At 33.7% G+C, this 20,541-nt stretch overlaps 4 non-coding genes and 17 pseudogenes across 4 annotated transcripts; 19 read left to right on the top strand and 2 right to left on the bottom strand.

Moving 5' to 3' along the window:
* Window positions 1–114: 114 nt before the first annotated feature.
* Window positions 115–233, bottom strand: LOC149693943 (5S ribosomal RNA). The gene has a single exon (XR_016383168.1). It is a non-coding gene; the product is annotated as a 5S ribosomal RNA (ribosomal RNA).
* Window positions 234–596: 363 nt separating this feature from the next.
* On the bottom strand, window positions 597–715 carry LOC149693942 (5S ribosomal RNA; annotated as a pseudogene).
* Window positions 716–2,911: 2,196 nt separating this feature from the next.
* Window positions 2,912–3,030, top strand: LOC149693941 (5S ribosomal RNA; annotated as a pseudogene).
* Window positions 3,031–5,189: 2,159 nt separating this feature from the next.
* On the top strand, window positions 5,190–5,308 carry LOC149693940 (5S ribosomal RNA; annotated as a pseudogene).
* A 2,508-nt stretch (window positions 5,309–7,816) lies between these two features.
* LOC149693939 (5S ribosomal RNA) lies at window positions 7,817–7,935 on the top strand. The gene has a single exon (XR_016383167.1). It is a non-coding gene; the product is annotated as a 5S ribosomal RNA (ribosomal RNA).
* A 121-nt stretch (window positions 7,936–8,056) lies between these two features.
* LOC149693938 (5S ribosomal RNA) lies at window positions 8,057–8,175 on the top strand (annotated as a pseudogene).
* Window positions 8,176–11,093: 2,918 nt separating this feature from the next.
* Window positions 11,094–11,212, top strand: LOC149693937 (5S ribosomal RNA; annotated as a pseudogene).
* Window positions 11,213–11,574: 362 nt separating this feature from the next.
* LOC149693936 (5S ribosomal RNA) lies at window positions 11,575–11,693 on the top strand (annotated as a pseudogene).
* A 3,424-nt stretch (window positions 11,694–15,117) lies between these two features.
* On the top strand, window positions 15,118–15,236 carry LOC149693935 (5S ribosomal RNA; annotated as a pseudogene).
* Window positions 15,237–15,598: 362 nt separating this feature from the next.
* On the top strand, window positions 15,599–15,717 carry LOC149693934 (5S ribosomal RNA; annotated as a pseudogene).
* Window positions 15,718–15,853: 136 nt separating this feature from the next.
* On the top strand, window positions 15,854–15,972 carry LOC149693933 (5S ribosomal RNA). The gene has a single exon (XR_016383293.1). It is a non-coding gene; the product is annotated as a 5S ribosomal RNA (ribosomal RNA).
* A 362-nt stretch (window positions 15,973–16,334) lies between these two features.
* LOC149693932 (5S ribosomal RNA) lies at window positions 16,335–16,453 on the top strand (annotated as a pseudogene).
* Window positions 16,454–16,813: 360 nt separating this feature from the next.
* Window positions 16,814–16,932, top strand: LOC149693931 (5S ribosomal RNA; annotated as a pseudogene).
* A 360-nt stretch (window positions 16,933–17,292) lies between these two features.
* Window positions 17,293–17,411, top strand: LOC149693930 (5S ribosomal RNA; annotated as a pseudogene).
* Window positions 17,412–17,771: 360 nt separating this feature from the next.
* LOC149693929 (5S ribosomal RNA) lies at window positions 17,772–17,890 on the top strand (annotated as a pseudogene).
* Window positions 17,891–18,250: 360 nt separating this feature from the next.
* Window positions 18,251–18,369, top strand: LOC149693928 (5S ribosomal RNA; annotated as a pseudogene).
* A 360-nt stretch (window positions 18,370–18,729) lies between these two features.
* LOC149693927 (5S ribosomal RNA) lies at window positions 18,730–18,848 on the top strand (annotated as a pseudogene).
* A 136-nt stretch (window positions 18,849–18,984) lies between these two features.
* LOC149693926 (5S ribosomal RNA) lies at window positions 18,985–19,103 on the top strand. Its single transcript, XR_016383292.1, has one exon. It is a non-coding gene; the product is annotated as a 5S ribosomal RNA (ribosomal RNA).
* A 361-nt stretch (window positions 19,104–19,464) lies between these two features.
* LOC149693925 (5S ribosomal RNA) lies at window positions 19,465–19,583 on the top strand (annotated as a pseudogene).
* Window positions 19,584–19,943: 360 nt separating this feature from the next.
* LOC149693924 (5S ribosomal RNA) lies at window positions 19,944–20,062 on the top strand (annotated as a pseudogene).
* A 360-nt stretch (window positions 20,063–20,422) lies between these two features.
* LOC149693923 (5S ribosomal RNA) lies at window positions 20,423–20,541 on the top strand (annotated as a pseudogene).

Raw genomic sequence — 20,541 nt, 5'->3', positions numbered from 1 at the left:
CTATTTAATAATTTGAATTTAATTAACCTTCATCTTTATAAAACAATAACAAAAAGAAGATATGTTTGCTTTTTTCATATCTATTGGAATTTAAAAGTGGAAAAAAAAGTGAAAAACCAACGGCACGCAGTGTTCCTAAGTGGTCTCCCTCCCAAGTACTGACTGCGCTCGACGCTGCTTAACTTCGGTGATCGGACGAGAACCGGTGTATTCAGCGTGATATGGCCGTTGCCGAGAGTGCTAGTTAATAATTTGAATTTAATTGACTTTCATCTTTATAAAACAATATCAAAAAGAAGATATGTTTGCTTTTTTCATATCTGGAGGAATTTAAAAGAGGAAACAAAAAGGAAAAAGCCAAAGGCACGCAGTGTTCCCAAGTACTGACTGCGCTCGACGCTGCTTAACTTCGGTGATCGGACGAGAACCGTTTTTTTAAACGTGATATGGCCGTTGCCGAGAGTGCTAGTTAATAATTCGAATTTAAATTAAGTGAGACAAATTAACCTTCATCTTTTTAAAACAATAACAAAAAGAAAATAAGTTTGCGTTTTTCATATCTATTGGAATTTAAATGAGGAAAAATAAAGTGAAAAAGCCAACGGCACGCAGTGTTCCTGAGTGGTCTCCCTCCCAAGTACTGACTGCGCTAGACGCTGCTTAACTTCGGTGATCGGAGGAGAACCGTTTTCTTCAGCGTGATATGGCCGTTGCCGAGAGTGCTATTTAATAATTCGAATTTAAATTAAGTGAGACAAATTAACCTTCATCTTTTCAAACAATAACAAAAAGAAAATAAGTTTGCTTTTTTCATATCTATTGGAATTCAAGATACAAAGTCCGTGACAACGATTTCTTATTGGAAATTGAATTTTAACCGTTTTTTGGATGAATATCGTTATATTTGCTTGAATTAAAGCAAAAAGTACAAAAAAATGGTTTCAGTGGTTATATTTGAAAATAGTGAAAAAATTCTCAAAATGTGCTTCTCTGGCCGAGAAACGTCGATTTTCAAAATGTAATTAAAAATCGAGGTTCAATTTTGTATCTTGAAGAAAAAAAACATTCGATTTTTTCGGTACACTTTTTAATGCTTTTTTTTCTGGACAAATTTTTGACCGAATTCAGCTTATTTCCCTATAAAATACTCATTAAAAGTGATTTCATTTCGATTGATCAATAAATAAAAATGAACCTCGATTTTTAATAACATTTTCAAAATCGACGTTTCTCGGCCAGAGAAAAACATTTTGAGAATTTTTTCACTATTTTAAAATATAACCACTGAAACCACTATTTTTGTACTTTTAGCTTTAATTCAAGCAAATATAACGATATTCATTCAAAAAACTGTTCAAATTCAATTTTGAATAAGAAATCGTTGTCACGGATTTTGTATCTTGAAGAAAAAAAACATGCGATTTTTTCGGTACACTTTTTAATGCATTTTTTTCTGGACAAATAATTGACCGAATTCAAATAAATTACCTATAAAATACTCATTGAAAGTGATTTCATTTCGATTGATCAAGAAATAAAAATGAACCTCGATTTTTAATAACATTTTCAAAATCGACGTTTCTCGGCCAGAGAAAAACATTTTGAGAATTTTTTCACTATTTTAAAATATAACCATTGAAACCATTATTTTTGTACTTTTTGCTTTAATTCAAGCAAATATAACGATATTCATCCAAAAAACTGCTAAAATTCCATTTCAATAAGAAATCGTTGTCACGGATTTTGTATCTTGAAGAAAAAAATATGCGATTTTTTCGGTACACTTTTGAATGAATTTTTTTCTGGACAAATTTTTGACCGAATTCAGCTTATTTCCCTATAAAATACTCATTAAAAGTGATTTCATTTCGATTGATCAATAAATAAAAATGAACCTCGATTTTTAATAACATTTTCAAAATCGACGTTTCTCGGCCAGAGAAAAACATTTTGAGAATTTTTTCACTATTTTAAAATATAACCATTGAAACCATTATTTTTGTACTTTTTGTTTAATTCAAGCAAATATAACGATATTCATCCAAAAAACTGTTAAAATTCAATTTCCAATAAGAAATAGTTGTCGCGGATTTTGTATCTTGAAGAAAAAAATATGCGATTTTTTCGGTACACTTTTGAATGAATTTTTTTCTGGACAAATTTTTGACCGAATTCAGCTTATTTCCCTATAAAATACTCATTAAAAGTGATTTCATTTCGATTGATCAATAAATAAAAATGAACCTCGATTTTTAATAACATTTTCAAAATCAACGTTTCTCGGCCAGAGAAGCACATTTTGAGAATTTTTTCACTATTTTAAAATATAACCACTGAAACCATTATTTTTGTACTTTTTGCTTTAATTCAAGCAAATATAACGATATTCATACAAAAAACTGTTAAAATTCAATTTCCAATCAGAAATCGTTGTCACGGATTTTGTATCTTGAAGAAAAAAACATGCGATTTTTTCGGTACACTTTTGAATGCATTTTTTCGGACAAATTTTTGACCGAATTCAGCTTTATTACCTATAAAATACTCATCAAAAGTGATTTCATCTCGATTGATCAATAAATAAAATTGAACCTCGATTTTTAATTACATTTTGAAAATCGACGTTTCTCGGCCAGAGAAGCACATTTTGAGAATTTTTTCACTATTTTCAAATATAACCACTGAAACCATTTTTTTGTAATTTTTGCTTTAATTCAAGCAAATATAACGATATTCATCCAAAAAACGGTTAAAATTCAATTTCCAATAAGAAATCGTTGTCACGGACTTTGTATCTTGAATTCCAATAGATATGAAAAAAGCAAACTTATTTTCTTTTTGTTATTGTTTGAAAAGATGAAGGTTAATTTGTCTCACTTAATTTAAATTCGAATTATTAAATAGCACTCTCGGCAACGGCCATATCACGCTGAAAAAAACGGTTCTCCTCCGATCACCGAAGTTAAGCAGCGTCTAGCGCAGTCAGTACTTGGGAGGGAGACCACTCAGGAACACTGCGTGCCGTTGGCTTTTTCCTTTTTGTTTCCTCTTTTAAATTCCACCAGATATGAAAAAACCGCACATAATTTTCTTTTTGTTATTGTTTTAAAAAGATGAAGGTTAATTTGTCTCACTTAATTTAAATTCGAATTATTAACTAGCACTCTCGGCAACGGCCATATCACGTTTAAAAAAAGGGTTCTCGTCCGATCACCGAAGTTAAGCAGCGTCGAGCGCAGTCAGTACATGGGAACACTGCGTGCCTTTGGCTTTTTCCTTTTTGTTTCCTCTTTTAAATTCCTCCAGATATGACCCTTACAAAAATGTTCTTAAGAGTTCTAAAGGAATTTCTTTGGAACCCTACGGAGCCCTTGGGATAATTTTCTAAAGAAACTATTTCCAAAGACTTCCTTGGAATTTCCTAAAGAATTCTTGAGACAAATTTCGAAAGAATGTCTTGGGATTATTTTCTAAAGAAATTCTTTAGGGATTCTAGAGATAAATTTCTTAAGAAGGTCTAGGGATTATTTTCTAAAAAAATTCATTAGGAATTCTAAAGATAAATTTCCAAAGAATGTCGTGGGATTATTTTCTAAAGAAATTCTTTAGGCATTCTAGAGATAAATTTCCAAAGAACTTCTTGGGATTATTTTCTAAAGAAATTCTTTAGGAATTCTAGAGATAAATTTCCTAAGAAGGTCTAGGGATTATTTTCCAACGAAATTCTTTAGGAATTCTTGAGATCAATTTCCAAAAAAAGTCTAGGGTTAATTTCCCAAGGAAATTCGTTAGGAATTATTGAGATAAATGTCCAATGAAGCTCTAGGGTTTATTTTCCTAAGAAATTCTTTAAGAATTCTAGAGATAAATTTCCAAAGAAGATCTAGTGTTTATTTTCCAATGAAATTCGTTTGGAATTCAAGAGATAAATTTCTAAAGAAGGTCTAGGGTTTATTTTCCAACGAAATTAGTTTAGAATTTTAGAGATGAATTTCAAAGGGCCAGATATATTGCAATTATGCTTTACATATAATTATCTAAACAATATTTTTACCCTAATTGTTTAGCTAAAGTTTTCCTAGATAGATATTAACTTGATGGTTAAAAAAATTAAAAACTTTCACGAAGGCTATAAGACTCAGCAAGCGCTGAAATGAAATGTTATATTTACCCATTGTTTTCTTTTTTTATCTTTTTTTTTTTTGCCTTTAATAATCCGTGAGGTGTTTATGTAAAGGATGAAATAGATTGAAAGTAAAATAAGAGTAATTAAAATCGTTATGTTTAGATTTACAGGGAATCTAAGCTGTCAGTCGGAATTTTTGCTTAATTCTCTTATGGCATGTTTTATCTTTATTTCGAGCGTAATTAGAGTCCAAAATAAATATTTTTTAAAAAACATTGTAGAGAAAATTAGGTTAAACGCGTTTCTGATACTCGAAAAACTCTCAGTGAATATACATTATTAAATTTAACAACAACGTCTGTATCTACTGCTTGGCCATTAAAGCCTCCAAAACCCACTTAGTACCCCATACAATTGGACAAGTTTAAAACTTTCTGCCGTTTACGGATGTTTTTAAGTCGATTAAATGCCTGACTTTATAAGCCATTTCACACTGCATGCGAGAACTTCCCTCGCTATAAGGGGTGTAGTTCAGCATATAAGAACTACACTCCCTGTATTGGGATATGGTTTTCCATGTGAGAACTATCCTAGTTTCAAGTGACTAAATGAATTAACCCATAATCTTCCCTATATATTTCTCAAGAAAATTCCATAGACATTTCCCACGAAAATTCCAAAGACATTTCCCAAGTAAATTCCAAAGATATTTCCCAAGAAAATTCCAAAGATATTTCCCAAGAAAACTCCAAAGATATTTCCCAAGAAAATTCCAAAGATATTTCCCAAGAAAATTCCAAAGATATTTCCCAAGAAAACTCCAAAGATATTTCCCAAGAAAATTCCAAAGATATTTCCAAAGTAATTTCCAAAGAAAAAGGGGCCAATATTCCCCAATTTTCTAAAGAACGCCTTAAGGATTTCCAAAGAAATTTCCCAAGGAATTTTCTTAAGAGTTCTTAAGAAGATTTTTGTAAGGGGAAAAAAGCAAACATATCTTCTTTTTGATATTGTTTTATAAAGATGAAAGTTAATTAAATTCAAATTATTAACTAGCACTCTCGGCAACGGCCATATCACGCTGAATACACCGGTTCTCGTCCGATCATCGAAGTTAAGCAGCGACGAGCGCAGTCAGTACTTGGGAGGGAGACCACTTAGGAACACTGCGTGCCGTTGGCTTTTAATTTTTTTTTCCTCTTTTAAATTCCAATAGATATGAAAAAAGGAAACTTCTTTTCTTTTTGTTATTGTTTTAAAAAGATGAAGGTCAATTTGTCTCACTTAATTTAAATTCGAATTATTATCTATCACTCTCAGCAACGGCCATATCACGCTGAAAAAACCGGTTCTCGTTCGATCACCGAAGTTAAGCAGCGTCGAGCGCAGTCAGTACTTGGGAACCCTTACAAAAATCTTCTTAAGAGTTCTAAAGGAATTTCTTTGGAACCCTACGGAGCCCTTGGGATCATTTTCTAAAGAAACTATTTCCAAAGACTTCCTTGGAATTTCCTAAAGAATTCTTGAGATAAATTTCCAAAGAATGTCTTGGGATTATTTTCTAAAGAAATTCTTTAGGTATTCTAGAGATAAATTTCCAAAGAATGTCTTGGGACTATTTTCTAAAGAAATTCTTTAGGAATTCTAAAGATAAATTTCCTAAGAAGGTCTAGGGATTATTTTCTAAAGAAATTCTTTAGGAATTCTAGAGATAAATTTCCAAAGAATGTCTTGGGACTATTTTCTTTAGGAATTCTAAAGATAAATTTCCTAAGAAGGTCTAGGGACTATTTTCTAAAGAAATTCTTTAGGAATTCTAGACATAAATTTCCAAAGAATGTCTTGGAATTAATTTCTAAAGAAATTCTTTAGGAATTCTAGACATAAATTTCCAAAGAATGTCTTGGGATTCTTTTCTAAAGACATTCTTTAGGAATTCTAGAGATAAATTTCTTAGAATATCTTGGGATTATTTTCTAAAGAAATTCTTTAGGAATTCTAGAGATAAATTTCCTAAGAAGGGCTTGGGATTATTTTCGAAAGAAATTCTTTAGGAATTCTTCAGATAAATTTCCAAAGAACGTCTAGGGAATATTTTACGAAATTCTTTAGGAATTCTTGAGATCAATTTCCAAAGAACGTTTAAGGTTTATTTTCCAAAGTAAGGCATTCTTGAGATAAATTTCCAAAGAAAGTCTAGGGTTTATTTCCCAAAGAAATTAGTTAAGAATTTTGGAGATGAATTTCAAATGGCCAGATATATTGAAATTATGCTTTACATGCCTATCAAAATATTTTTACCCAAATTGTTTAGCTAAAGTTTTCCTAGATAGACATTAACTTGATGGTTAATAAAATTAAAAACGTTTCACGAAGGCTTGTCCCGTAGCTAAGGCTCAGCAAGCGCTGAAATGGAATGTTATATTTACCTATTTTTTTATTTTTTTTTTTTTAGTTTTTTTTTGCCTTTAATCATCCGTTTATGTAAAGGATAAAATAGATTAAAAGTAAAATAAGAGTAATTAAAATCGTTGTGTTTAGATTTACAGGGAATCTAAGCTGTCAGTCGAAATTTTTGCTTAATTCTCTTATGGCATGTTTTATCTTTATTTCTAGCGTAATTAGAGTCCAAAATAAATATTTTTTAAAAAACATTGTAGAGAAAATTAGGTTCAACGCGTTTCTGATACTCGAAAAACTCTCGGTGAATATACATTATTAAATTTAACAACAACGTCTGTATCTACTGCTTTGTCATTAAAGCCTCCAAAACCCATTTAGTACCCCATACAATTGCACAAGGTTAAAACTTTCTGCCGTTTACGGAGGTTTTTAAGTCGATTAAATGTCTGACTTTATAAGCAATTTCACACTGCATGCGAGAACTTCCCTCGCTATAAGGGGTGTAGTTCAGCATATAAGAACTACACTCCCTGTATTAGGATATAGTTCTGCATATGAGAACTATCCTCGTTTCAAGTGGCTAAATTAATTTAACCCACAACTTTCTCTATATATTTCCCACGAAAATTCCAAAAATATTTCCCAAGAAAATTCGAAAGACATTTCCCAAGTAAATTCCAAAGATATTTCCCAAGAAAATTCCAAAGATATTTCCCAAGAAAAGTCCAAAGATATTTCCCAAGAAAATTCCAAAGATATTTCCCAAGAAAATTCCAAAGCTATTTTCCAAGAAAATTCCAAAGATATTTAAGAAAATTCCAAAGATATTTCCCAAGAAAATTGCAAAGATATTTCCCAAGAAAATTCCAAAGATATTTCCCAAGAAAATTCCAAAGATATTTCCCAAGAAAATTCCAAAGATATTTCCCAAGAAAATTCCAAAGATATTTCCCAAGAAAATTCCAAAGATATTTCCCAAGAAAATTCCAAAGATATTTCCCAAGAAAATTCCAAAGATATTTCCAAAGTAATTTCCAAAGAAAAAGAGGCCAATATTCCCCAATTTCCTAAAGAACGCCTTAAGGATTTCCAAAGAAATTTCCCAAGGAATTTTCTTAAGAGTTCTTAAGAAGATTTTTGTAAGGGAACACTGCGTGCCTTTGGCTTTTTCCTTTTTGTTTCCTCTTTTAAATTCCTCCAGATATAAAAAAGCAAACATATCTTCTTTTTGATATTGTTTTATAAAGATGAAAGTTAATTAAATTCAAATTATTAACTAGCACTCTCGGCAACGGCCATATCACGCTGAATACACCGGTTCTCGTCCGATCACCGAAGTTAAGCAGCGTCGAGCGCAGTCAGTACTTGGGAGGGAGACCACTTAGGAACACTGCGTGCCGTTGGTTTTTCACTTTTTTTTCCACTTTTAAATTCCAATAGATATGAAAAAAGCAAACATATCTTCTTTTTGTTATTGTTTTATAAAGATGAAGGTTAATTAAATTCAAATTATTAAATAGCACTCTCGGCAACGGCCATATCACGCTGACAATACCGGTTCTCGTCCGATCACCGAAGTTAAGCAGCGTCGATCGCAGTCAGTACTTGGGAGGGAGACCACTTAGGAACACTGCCTGTCGTTGGTTTTTTCACTTTTTTTTCCTCTTTTAAATTCCAATCGATATGAAAAAAACAAACTTATTTTCTTTTTGTTATTGTTTTAAAAAGATGATGTTTAATTTGTCTCACTTAATTTAAATTCGAATTATTAACTAGCACTCTCGGCAACGGCCATATCACGCTGAAAAAAACGTGTCTTGTCCGATCAACGAAGTTAAGCAGCGTCGAGCGCAGTCTGAACTTGGGAACACTGCGTGCCTTTGGCTTTTTCCTTTTTGTCTCCTCTTTTAAATTCCACCAGATATGTAAAAAGCAAACATATCTTCTTTTTGATATTGTTTTATAAAGATGAAAGTGAATTAAATTCAAATTATTAACAAGCACTCTCGGCAACGGCCATATCACGCTGAATACACCGGTTCTCGTCCGATAATCGAAGCTAAGCAGCGTCGAGCGCAGTCAGTACTTGGGAGGGAGACCACTTCCCTTACAAAAATCTTCTTAAGAGTTCTAAAGGAATTTCTTTGGAACCCAACGGAGCCCTTGGGATCATTTTCTAAAGAAACTATTTCCAAAGACTTCCTTGGAATTTCCTAAAGAATTCTTAAGATAAATTTCCAAAGAATGTCTTGGGGTTATTTTCTAAAGAAATTCCTTAGGAATTCTAGAGATAAATTTCCAAAGAATGTCTTGGGCCGATTTTCTAAAGAAATTCTTTAGGAATTCTAGAGATAAATTTCCAAAGAATTTCTTGGGATTATTTTCTAAAGAAATTCTTTAGGAATTCTAGAGATAAATTTCCAAAGAATTTCTTGGGATTACTTTCTAAAGAAATTCTTTAGGAATTCTAGAGATAAATTTCCAAAGGTCTAGGGATTATTTTCTAAAGAAATTCTTTAGGAATTCTAGAGATAAATTCCCAAAGAATTTCTTGGGATTATTTTCTAAAGAAATGCTTTAGGATTTCTAGAGATAAATTTCCAAAGTAGGCCTAGGGGTTGTTTTCCAAAGAAATTCTTGAGATAATTTTCCAAAGAACGTCTAGGGAATATTTTCCAACGAAATTCTTTAGATCAATTTCCAAAGAACGTCTAGGGAATATTTTCCAACGAAATTCTTTAGGAATTCTTGAGATCAATTTCCAAAGAAGGTTTAGGGTTTATTTTCCAAAGTTTTTCGCACTGTGGATGACGAAAATTATGGCACTAACTCTTTTTTTTGTATTGTGGATGTTTCAATGTAAGTAGGGCACATACGTCCGCGACAAGGATGCGATTAGTCAGGGTTCAGTATGTGTTTAAGCAGGGAAGGAAATGAGGTTTACTTGGTAGGTGCCGGAAGGGGTGTGGGGGTCAAGTTAACTCCGGCGGACACGGGGCAGTCGGCACCTATAGGGTAGGATCGCCGGCATGTGTCTTATTCCCTCAAACTTTGCCGCCCAGAAGCTTGGCTTACAGGAGTGCGCCACACTCCCGGCTGGCACTAATTCTTTAAAAGTGAAATAAGAGTATATAATTAAAATCGTTATGTTTAGATTTACAGGGAATCTAAGCTGTCAGTCGGAATTTTTGCTTAATTCTCTTATGGCAAGTTTTATCTTTATTTCGAACGTAATTAGAGTCCAAAATAAATATTTTTTAGAAAACATTGTAGACAAAATTAGGTTAAACGTGTTTCTGATACTTGAAAAACTCTCAGTGAATATACATTATTAAATTTAACAACAACGTCTGTATCTACTGCTTGGCCGTTAAAGCCTCCAAAACCCACATAGCACACCATACAATTACACAAGGTTAAAACTTTCTGCCGTTTACGGATGTTTTTAAGTCGATTAAATGTCTGACTTTATAAGCAATTTCACACTGCATGCGAGAACTTCCTTCGCTAGGCCTATATGGGGTGTAGTTCACTACACTCCCTGTATTGGGATATGGTTCTGCGTGTAAGAACTATCCTCGTTTCAAGTGGCTAAATTAGTTTACCCACTTCTCAAGATATTTCCCAAGAAAATTCCAAAGACATTTCTCAAGAAAATTCCAAAGACATTTCTCAAGAAAATTCCAAAGACATTTCTCAAGAAAATTCCAAAGACATTTCCCAAGTAAATTCCAAAGACATTTCCCAAGTAAATTCCAAAGAAATTTCCCAAGAAAATTCCAAAGATATTTCCAAAGTAATTTCCAAAGACATTTCCCAAGTAATTTCCAAAGACATTTCCCAAGTAAATTTCAAAGACATTTCTCAAGAAAATTCCAAAGACATTTCTCAAGAAAATTCCAAAGATATTTCCCAAGAGAATTCCAAAGATATTTCCCAAGAAAATTCCAAAGATATTTCCCAAGAAAATTCCAAAGATATTTCCCAAGAAAATTCCAAAGATATTTCCCAAGCAAATTCCAAAGATATTTCCCAAGAAATTTCCAAAGATATTTCCAAAGCAATTTCAAAAGAAAAAGAGGCCAATATTCCCCAATTTCCTAAAGAACGCCTTAAGGATTTCCAAAGAAATTTCCCAAGGAATTTTCTTAAGAGTTCTTAAGAAGATTTTTGTAAGGGTTAGGAACACTGCGTGCCGTTGGCTTTTAATTTTTTTTCCTCTTTTAAAATCCAATAGATATGAAAAAAGCAAACACATTTTCTTTTTGTTATTGTTTTAAAAAGATGAAGGTTAATTTGTCTCACTTAATTTAAATTCGAATTATTAAGTAGCACTCTCGGCAACGGCCATATCACGTTGAAAACACCGGTTCTTGTCCTATCACCGAAGTTAAGCAGCGTCGAGCGCAGTCAGTAATTGGAAACTCTGCGTGCCGTTGGCTTTTTCACTTTTGTTTCCTCTTTTAAATTCCACCAGATATGTAAAAAGCAAAAATATCTTCTTTTTGATATTGTTTTATAAAGATGAAGGTTAATTAAATTCAAATTATTAAATAGCACTCTCGGCAACGGCCATATCACGCTGAAAACACCGGTTCTCGTCCGATCACCGAAGTTAAGCAGCGTCGAGCGCAGTCAGTACTTGGGAGACAGACCACTTGGGAATTCTGCGTGCCGTTGGCTTTTTCACTTTTTTTTCCTGTTTTAAATTCCAATAGATATGAAAAAAGCAAACTTATTTTCTTTTTGTTATTGTTTTAAAAAGATGAAGGTTAATTTGTCTCACTTAATTTAAATTCGAATTATTAACTAGCACTCTCGGCAACGGCCATATCACGTTGAAAACACCGGTTCTTGTCCTATCACCGAAGTTAAGCAGCGTCGAGCGCAGTCAGTAATTGGAAACTCTGCGTGCCGTTGGCTTTTTCACTTTTGTTTCCTCTTTTAAATTCCACCAGATATGTAAAAAGCAAAAATATCTTCTTTTTGATATTGTTTTATAAAGATGAAGGTTAATTAAATTCAAATTATTAAATAGCACTCTCGGCAACGGCCATATCACGCTGACAACACCGGTTCTCGTCCGATCATCGAAGCTTAGCAGCGTCGATCGCAGTCAGTACTTGGGAGGGAGACCTCTTAGGAACACTGCGTGCCGTTGGTTTTTCACTTTTTTTTCCACTTTTAAATTCCAATAGATATGAAAAAAGCAAACTTATTTTCTTTTTGTTATTGTTTTAAAAAGATGAAGCCCTTACAAAAATCTTCTTAAGAACTCTTAAGAAAATTCCTTGGGAAATTTCTTTGGAAATCCTTAAGGCGTTCTTTAGGAAATTGGGGAATATTGGCCTCTTTTTCTTTGGAAATTACTTTGGAAATATCTTTGGAATTTTCTTGGGAAATATCTTTGGAATTTTCTTGGGAAATATCTTTGGAATTTTCTTGGGAAATATCTTTGGAATTTTCTTGGGAAATATCTTTGGAATTTTCTTGGGAAATATCTTTGGAATTTTCTTGGGAAATATCTTTGGAATTTTCTTGGGAAATATCTTTGCAATTTTCTTGGGAAATATCTTTGGAATTTTCTTAAATATCTTTGGAATTTTCTTGGAAAATAGCTTTGGAATTTTCTTGGGAAATATCTTTGGAATTTTCTTGGGAAATATCTTTGGACTTTTCTTGGGAAATATCTTTGGAATTTTCTTGGGAAATATCTTTGGAATTTACTTGGGAAATGTCTTTCGAATTTTCTTGGGAAATATTTTTGGAATTTTCGTGGGAAATATATAGAGAAAGTTGTGGGTTAAATTAATTTAGCCACTTGAAACGAGGATAGTTCTCATATGCAGAACTATATCCTAATACAGGGAGTGTAGTTCTTATATGCTGAACTACACCCCTTATAGCGAGGGAAGTTCTCGCATGCAGTGTGAAATTGCTTATAAAGTCAGACATTTAATCGACTTAAAAACCTCCGTAAACGGCAGAAAGTTTTAACCTTGTGCAATTGTATGGGGTACTAAATGGGTTTTGGAGGCTTTAATGACAAAGCAGTAGATACAGACGTTGTTGTTAAATTTAATAATGTATATTCACCGAGAGTTTTTCGAGTATCAGAAACGCGTTGAACCTAATTTTCTCTACAATGTTTTTTAAAAAATATTTATTTTGGACTCTAATTACGCTAGAAATAAAGATAAAACATGCCATAAGAGAATTAAGCAAAAATTTCGACTGACAGCTTAGATTCCCTGTAAATCTAAACACAACGATTTTAATTACTCTTATTTTACTTTTAATCTATTTTATCCTTTACATAAACGGATGATTAAAGGCAAAAAAAAACTAAAAAAAAAAAATAAAAAAATAGGTAAATATAACATTCCATTTCAGCGCTTGCTGAGCCTTAGCTACGGGACAAGCCTTCGTGAAACGTTTTTAATTTTATTAACCATCAAGTTAATGTCTATCTAGGAAAACTTTAGCTAAACAATTTGGGTAAAAATATTTTGATAGGCATGTAAAGCATAATTTCAATATATCTGGCCATTTGAAATTCATCTCCAAAATTCTTAACTAATTTCTTTGGGAAATAAACCCTAGACTTTCTTTGGAAATTTATCTCAAGAATGCCTTACTTTGGAAAATAAACCTTAAACGTTCTTTGGAAATTGATCTCAAGAATTCCTAAAGAATTTCGTAAAATATTCCCTAGACGTTCTTTGGAAATTTATCTGAAGAATTCCTAAAGAATTTCTTTCGAAAATAATCCCAAGCCCTTCTTAGGAAATTTATCTCTAGAATTCCTAAAGAATTTCTTTAGAAAATAATCCCAAGATATTCTAAGAAATTTATCTCTAGAATTCCTAAAGAATGTCTTTAGAAAAGAATCCCAAGACATTCTTTGGAAATTTATGTCTAGAATTCCTAAAGAATTTCTTTAGAAATTAATTCCAAGACATTCTTTGGAAATTTATGTCTAGAATTCCTAAAGAATTTCTTTAGAAAATAGTCCCTAGACCTTCTTAGGAAATTTATCTTTAGAATTCCTAAAGAAAATAGTCCCAAGACATTCTTTGGAAATTTATCTCTAGAATTCCTAAAGAATTTCTTTAGAAAATAATCCCTAGACCTTCTTAGGAAATTTATCTTTAGAATTCCTAAAGATTTTCTTTAGAAAATAGTCCCAAGACATTCTTTGGAAATTTATCTCTAGAATACCTAAAGAATTTCTTTAGAAAATAATCCCAAGACATTCTTTGGAAATTTATCTCAAGAATTCTTTAGGAAATTCCAAGGAAGTCTTTGGAAATAGTTTCTTTAGAAAATGATCCCAAGGGCTCCGTAGGGTTCCAAAGAAATTCCTTTAGAACTCTTAAGAAGATTTTTGTAAGGGAACACCTCACGGATTATTAAAGGCAAAAAAAAAAAAAGATAAAAAAGAAAACAATGGGTAAATATAACATTTCATTTCAGCGCTTGCTGAGTCTTATAGCCTTCGTGAAAGTTTTTAATTTTTTTAACCATCAAGTTAATATCTATCTAGGAAAACTTTAGCTAAACAATTAGGGTAAAAATATTGTTTAGATAATTATATGTAAAGCATAATTGCAATATATCTGGCCCTTTGAAATTCATCTCTAAAATTCTAAACTAATTTCGTTGGAAAATAAACCCTAGACCTTCTTTAGAAATTTATCTCTTGAATTCCAAACGAATTTCATTGGAAAATAAACACTAGATCTTCTTTGGAAATTTATCTCTAGAATTCTTAAAGAATTTCTTAGGAAAATAAACCCTAGAGCTTCATTGGACATTTATCTCAATAATTCCTAACGAATTTCCTTGGGAAATTAACCCTAGACTTTTTTTGGAAATTGATCTCAAGAATTCCTAAAGAATTTCGTTGGAAAATAATCCCTAGACCTTCTTAGGAAATTTATCTCTAGAATTCCTAAAGAATTTCTTTAGAAAATAATCCCAAGAAGTTCTTTGGAAATTTATCTCTAGAATGCCTAAAGAATTTCTTTAGAAAATAATCCCACGACATTCTTTGGAAATTTATCTTTAGAATTCCTAATGAATTTTTTTAGAAAATAATCCCTAGACCTTCTTAAGAAATTTATCTCTAGAATCCCTAAAGAATTTCTTTAGAAAATAATCCCAAGACATTCTTTCGAAATTTGTCTCAAGAATTCTTTAGGAAATTCCAAGGAAGTCTTTGGAAATAGTTTCTTTAGAAAATTATCCCAAGGGCTCCGTAGGGTTCCAAAGAAATTCCTTTAGAACTCTTAAGAACATTTTTGTAAGGGAGGTTAATTTGTCTCACTTAATTTAAATTCGAATTATTAACTAGCACTCTCGGCAACGGCCATATCACGTTGAAAACACCGGTTCTTGTCCTATCACCGAAGTTAAGCAGCGTCGAGCGCAGTCAGTAATTGGAAACTCTGCGTGCCGTTGGCTTTTTCACTTTTGTTTCCTCTTTTAAATTCCACCAGATATGTAAAAAGCAAAAATATCTTCTTTTTGATATTGTTTTATAAAGATGAAGGTTAATTAAATTCAAATTATTAAATAGCACTCTCGGCAACGGCCATATCACGCTGAAAACACCGGTTCTCGTCCGATCACCGAAGTTAAGCAGCGTCGAGCGCAGTCAGTACTTGGGAGACAGACCACTTGGGAATTCTGCGTGCCGTTGGCTTTTTCACTTTTTTTTCCTGTTTTAAATTCCAATAGATATGAAAAAAGCAAACTTATTTTCTTTTTGTTATTGTTTTAAAAAGATGAAGGTTAATTTGTCTCACTTAATTTAAATTCGAATTATTAACTAGCACTCTCGGCAACGGCCATATCACGTTGAAAACACCGGTTCTTGTCCTATCACCGAAGTTAAGCATCGTCGAGCGCAGTCAGTAATTGGAAACTCTGCGTGCCGTTGGCTTTTTCACTTTTGTTTCCTCTTTTAAATTCCACCAGATATGTTAAAAGCAAAAATATCTTCTTTTTGATATTGTTTTATAAAGATGAAGGTTAATTAAATTCAAATTATTAAATAGCACTCTCGGCAACGGCCATATCACGCTGACAACACCGGTTCTCGTCCGATCATCGAAGCTAAGCAGCGTCGATCGCAGTCAGTACTTGGGAGGGAGACCTCTTAGAAACACTGCGTGCCGTTGGTTTTTCACTTTTTTTTCCACTTTTAAATTCCAATAGATATGGAAAAAGCAAACTTATTTTCTTTTTGTTACTGTTTTAAAATGATGAAGGTTAATTTGTCTCACTTAATTTGAATTCGAATTATTAAATAGCACTCTGGGCAACGGACATATCACGCTGAAAACACCGGTTCTCGTCCGATCACCGAAGTTAAGCAGCGTCGAGCGCAGTCAGTACTTGGGAGGGAGACCACTTAGGAACACTGCGTGCCGTTGGCTTTTTCTCTTTTTTTTTCCACTTTTATATTCCAATAAATTTCAAAAAAGCAAACATATTTTCTTTTTGTTATTGTTTTAAAAAGATGAAGTTTAATTTGTCTCACTTAATTTAAATTCGAATTATTAACTAGCACTCTCGGCAACGGCCATATCACGCTGAAAAAACGGTTCTTGTCCGATCACCGAAGTTAAGCAGCGTCGAGCGCAGTCTGTACTTGGGAACACTGCGTGCCTTTGGCTTTTTCCTTTTTGTTTCCTCTTTTAAATTCCACCAGATATGTAAAAAGCAAACATATCTTCTTTTTGATATTGTTTTATAAAGATGAAAGTGAATTAAATTCAAATTATTAACAAGCACTCTCGGCAACGGCCATATCACGCTGAAAACACCGGTTCTCGTCCGATCACCGAAGTTAAGCAGCGTCGATCGCAGTCAGTACTTGGGAGGGAGACCTCTTAGGAACACTGCGTGCCGTTGGTTTTTCACTTTTTTTCCACTTTTAAATTCCAATAGATATGAAAAAAGCAAACTTATTTTCTTTTTGTCATTGTTTTAAAAAGATGAAGATTAATTTGTCTCACTTAATTTAAATTCGAATTATTAACTAGCACTCTCGGCAACGGCCATATCACGTTGAAAACACCGGTTCTTGTCCTATCACCGAAGTTAAGCAGCGTCGAGCGCAGTCAGTAATTGGAAACTCTGCGTGCCGTTGGCTTTTTCACTTTTGTTTCCTCTTTTAAATTCCACCAGATATGTAAAAAGCAAAAATATCTTCTTTTTGATATTGTTTTATAAAGATGAAGGTTAATTAAATTCAAATTATTAAATAGCACTCTCGGCAACGGCCATATCACGCTGACAACACCGGTTCTCGTCCGATCATCGAAGCTAAGCAGCGTCGATCGCAGTCAGTACTTGGGAGGGAGACCTCTTAGGAACACTGCGTGCCGTTGGTTTTTCACTTTTTTTCCACTTTTAAATTCCAATAGATATGAAAAAAGCAAACTTATTTTCTTTTTGTCATTGTTTTAAAAAGATGAAGGTTAATTTGTCTCACTTAATTTAAATTCGAATTATTAACTAGCACTCTCGGCAACGGCCATATCACGTTGAAAACACCGGTTCTTGTCCTATCACCGAAGTTAAGCAGCGTCGAGCGCAGTCAGTAATTGGAAACTCTGCGTGCCGTTGGCTTTTTCACTTTTGTTTCCTCTTTTAAATTCCACCAGATATGTAAAAAGCAAAAATATCTTCTTTTTGATATTGTTTTATAAAGATGAAGGTTAATTAAATTCAAATTATTAAATAGCACTCTCGGCAACGGCCATATCACGCTGACAACACCGGTTCTCGTCCGATCATCGAAGCTAAGCAGCGTCGATCGCAGTCAGTACTTGGGAGGGAGACCTCTTAGGAACACTGCGTGCCGTTGGTTTTTCACTTTTTTTCCACTTTTAAATTCCAATAGATATGAAAAAAGCAAACTTATTTTCTTTTTTTCATTGTTTTAAAAAGATGAAGGTTAATTTGTCTCACTTAATTTAAATTCGAATTATTAACTAGCACTCTCGGCAACGGCCATATCACGTTGAAAACACCGGTTCTTGTCCTATCACCGAAGTTAAGCATCGTCGAGCGCAGTCAGTAATTGGAAACTCTGCGTGCCGTTGGCTTTTTCACTTTTGTTTCCTCTTTTAAATTCCACCAGATATGTTAAAAGCAAAAATATCTTCTTTTTGATATTGTTTTATAAAGATGAAGGTTAATTAAATTCAAATTATTAAATAGCACTCTCGGCAACGGCCATATCACGCTGACAACACCGGTTCTCGTCCGATCATCGAAGCTAAGCAGCGTCGATCGCAGTCAGTACTTGGGAGGGAGACCTCTTAGGAACACTGCGTGCCGTTGGTTTTTCACTTTTTTTCCACTTTTAAATTCCAATAGATATGAAAAAAGCAAACTTATTTTCTTTTTGTCATTGTTTTAAAAAGATGAAGGTTAATTTGTCTCACTTAATTTAAATTCGAATTATTAACTAGCACTCTCGGCAACGGCCATATCACGTTGAAAACACCGGTTCTTGTCCTATCACCGAAGTTAAGCAGCGTCGAGCGCAGTCAGTAATTGGAAACTCTGCGTGCCGTTGGCTTTTTCACTTTTGTTTCCTCTTTTAAATTCCACCAGATATGTAAAAAGCAAAAATATCTTCTTTTTGATATTGTTTTATAAAGATGAAGGTTAATTAAATTCAAATTATTAAATAGCACTCTCGGCAACGGCCATATCACGCTGACAACACCGGTTCTCGTCCGATCATCGAAGCTAAGCAGCGTCGATCGCAGTCAGTACTTGGGAGGGAGACCTCTTAGGAACACTGCGTGCCGTTGGTTTTTCACTTTTTTTCCACTTTTAAATTCCAATAGATATGAAAAAAGCAAACTTATTTTCTTTTTGTCATTGTTTTAAAAAGATGAAGGTTAATTTGTCTCACTTAATTTAAATTCGAATTATTAACTAGCACTCTCGGCAACGGCCATATCACGTTGAAAACACCGGTTCTTGTCCTATCACCGAAGTTAAGCATCGTCGAGCGCAGTCAGTAATTGGAAACTCTGCGTGCCGTTGGCTTTTTCACTTTTGTTTCCTCTTTTAAATTCCACCAGATATGTTAAAAGCAAAAATATCTTCTTTTTGATATTGTTTTATAAAGATGAAGGTTAATTAAATTCAAATTATTAAATAGCACTCTCGGCAACGGCCATATCACGCTGACAACACCGGTTCTCGTCCGATCATCGAAGCTAAGCAGCGTCGATCGCAGTCAGTACTTGGGAGGGAGACCTCTTAGGAACACTGCGTGCCGTTGGTTTTTCACTTTTTTTTCCACTTTTAAATTCCAATAGATATGGAAAAAGCAAACTTATTTTCTTTTTGTTACTGTTTTAAAATGATGAAGGTTAATTTGTCTCACTTAATTTAAATTCGAATTATTAAATAGCACTCTGGGCAACGGACATATCACGCTGAAAACACCGGTTCTCGTCCGATCACCGAAGTTAAGCAGCGTCGAGCGCAGTCAGTACTTGGGAGGGAGACCACTTAGGAACACTGCGTGCCGTTGGCTTTTTCTCTTTTTTTTCCACTTTTATATTCCAATAAATTTCAAAAAAGCAAACATATTTTCTTTTTGTTATTGTTTTAAAAAGATGAAGTTTAATTTGTCTCACTTAATTTAAATTCGAATTATTAACTAGCACTCTCGGCAACGGCCATATCACGCTGAAAAAACGGTTCTTGTCCGATCACCGAAGTTAAGCAGCGTCGAGCGCAGTCTGTACTTGGGAAGACTGCGTGCCTTTGGCCTTTTCCTTTTTGTTTCCTCTTTTAAATTCCACCAGATATGTAAAAAGCAAACATATCTTCTTTTTGATATTGTTTTATAAAGATGAAAGTGAATTAAATTCAAATTATTAACAAGCACTCTCGGCAACGGCCATATCACGCTGAAAACACCGGTTCTCGTCCGATCACCGAAGTTAAGCAGCGTCGATCGCAGTCAGTACTTGGGAGGGAGACCTCTTAGGAACACTGCGTGCCGTTGGTTTTTCACTTTTTTTCCACTTTTAAATTCCAATAGATATGAAAAAAGCAAACTTATTTTCTTTTTGTCATTGTTTTAAAAAGATGAAGGTTAATTTGTCTCACTTAATTTAAATTCGAATTATTAACTAGCACTCTCGGCAACGGCCATATCACGTTGAAAACACCGGTTCTTGTCCTATCACCGAAGTTAAGCAGCGTCGAGCGCAGTCAGTAATTGGAAACTCTGCGTGCCGTTGGCTTTTTCACTTTTGTTTCCTCTTTTAAATTCCACCAGATATGTAAAAAGCAAAAATATCTTCTTTTTGATATTGTTTTATAAAGATGAAGGTTAATTAAATTCAAATTATTAAATAGCACTCTCGGCAACGGCCATATCACGCTGACAACACCGGTTCTCGTCCGATCATCGAAGCTAAGCAGCGTCGATCGCAGTCAGTACTTGGGAGGGAGACCTCTTAGGAACACTGCGTGCCGTTGGTTTTTCACTTTTTTTCCACTTTTAAATTCCAATAGATATGAAAAAAGTAAACTTATTTTCTTTTTGTCATTGTTTTAAAAAGATGAAGGTTAATTTGTCTCACTTAATTTAAATTCGAATTATTAACTAGCACTCTCGGCAACGGCCATATCACGTTGAAAACACCGGTTCTTGTCCTATCACCGAAGTTAAGCAGCGTCGAGCGCAGTCAGTAATTGGAAACTCTGCGTGCCGTTGGCTTTTTCACTTTTGTTTCCTCTTTTAAATTCCACCAGATATGTAAAAAGCAAAAATATCTTCTTTTTGATATTGTTTTATAAAGATGAAGGTTAATTAAATTCAAATTATTAAATAGCACTCTCGGCAACGGCCATATCACGCTGACAACACCGGTTCTCGTCCGATCATCGAAGCTAAGCAGCGTCGATCGCAGTCAGTACTTGGGAGGGAGACCTCTTAGGAACACTGCGTGCCGTTGGTT

This window comes from Phalangium opilio, unplaced genomic scaffold (genome assembly GCF_054372755.1).
Source record: "Phalangium opilio isolate 3A_F unplaced genomic scaffold, DU_Popi_V2 ptg000024l_1, whole genome shotgun sequence".
Lineage (NCBI taxonomy): Eukaryota > Metazoa > Arthropoda > Arachnida > Opiliones > Phalangiidae > Phalangium > Phalangium opilio.
Note: the sequence above shows the minus strand (reverse complement) of the source record. Positions and strands in the feature narration are given on the sequence as shown.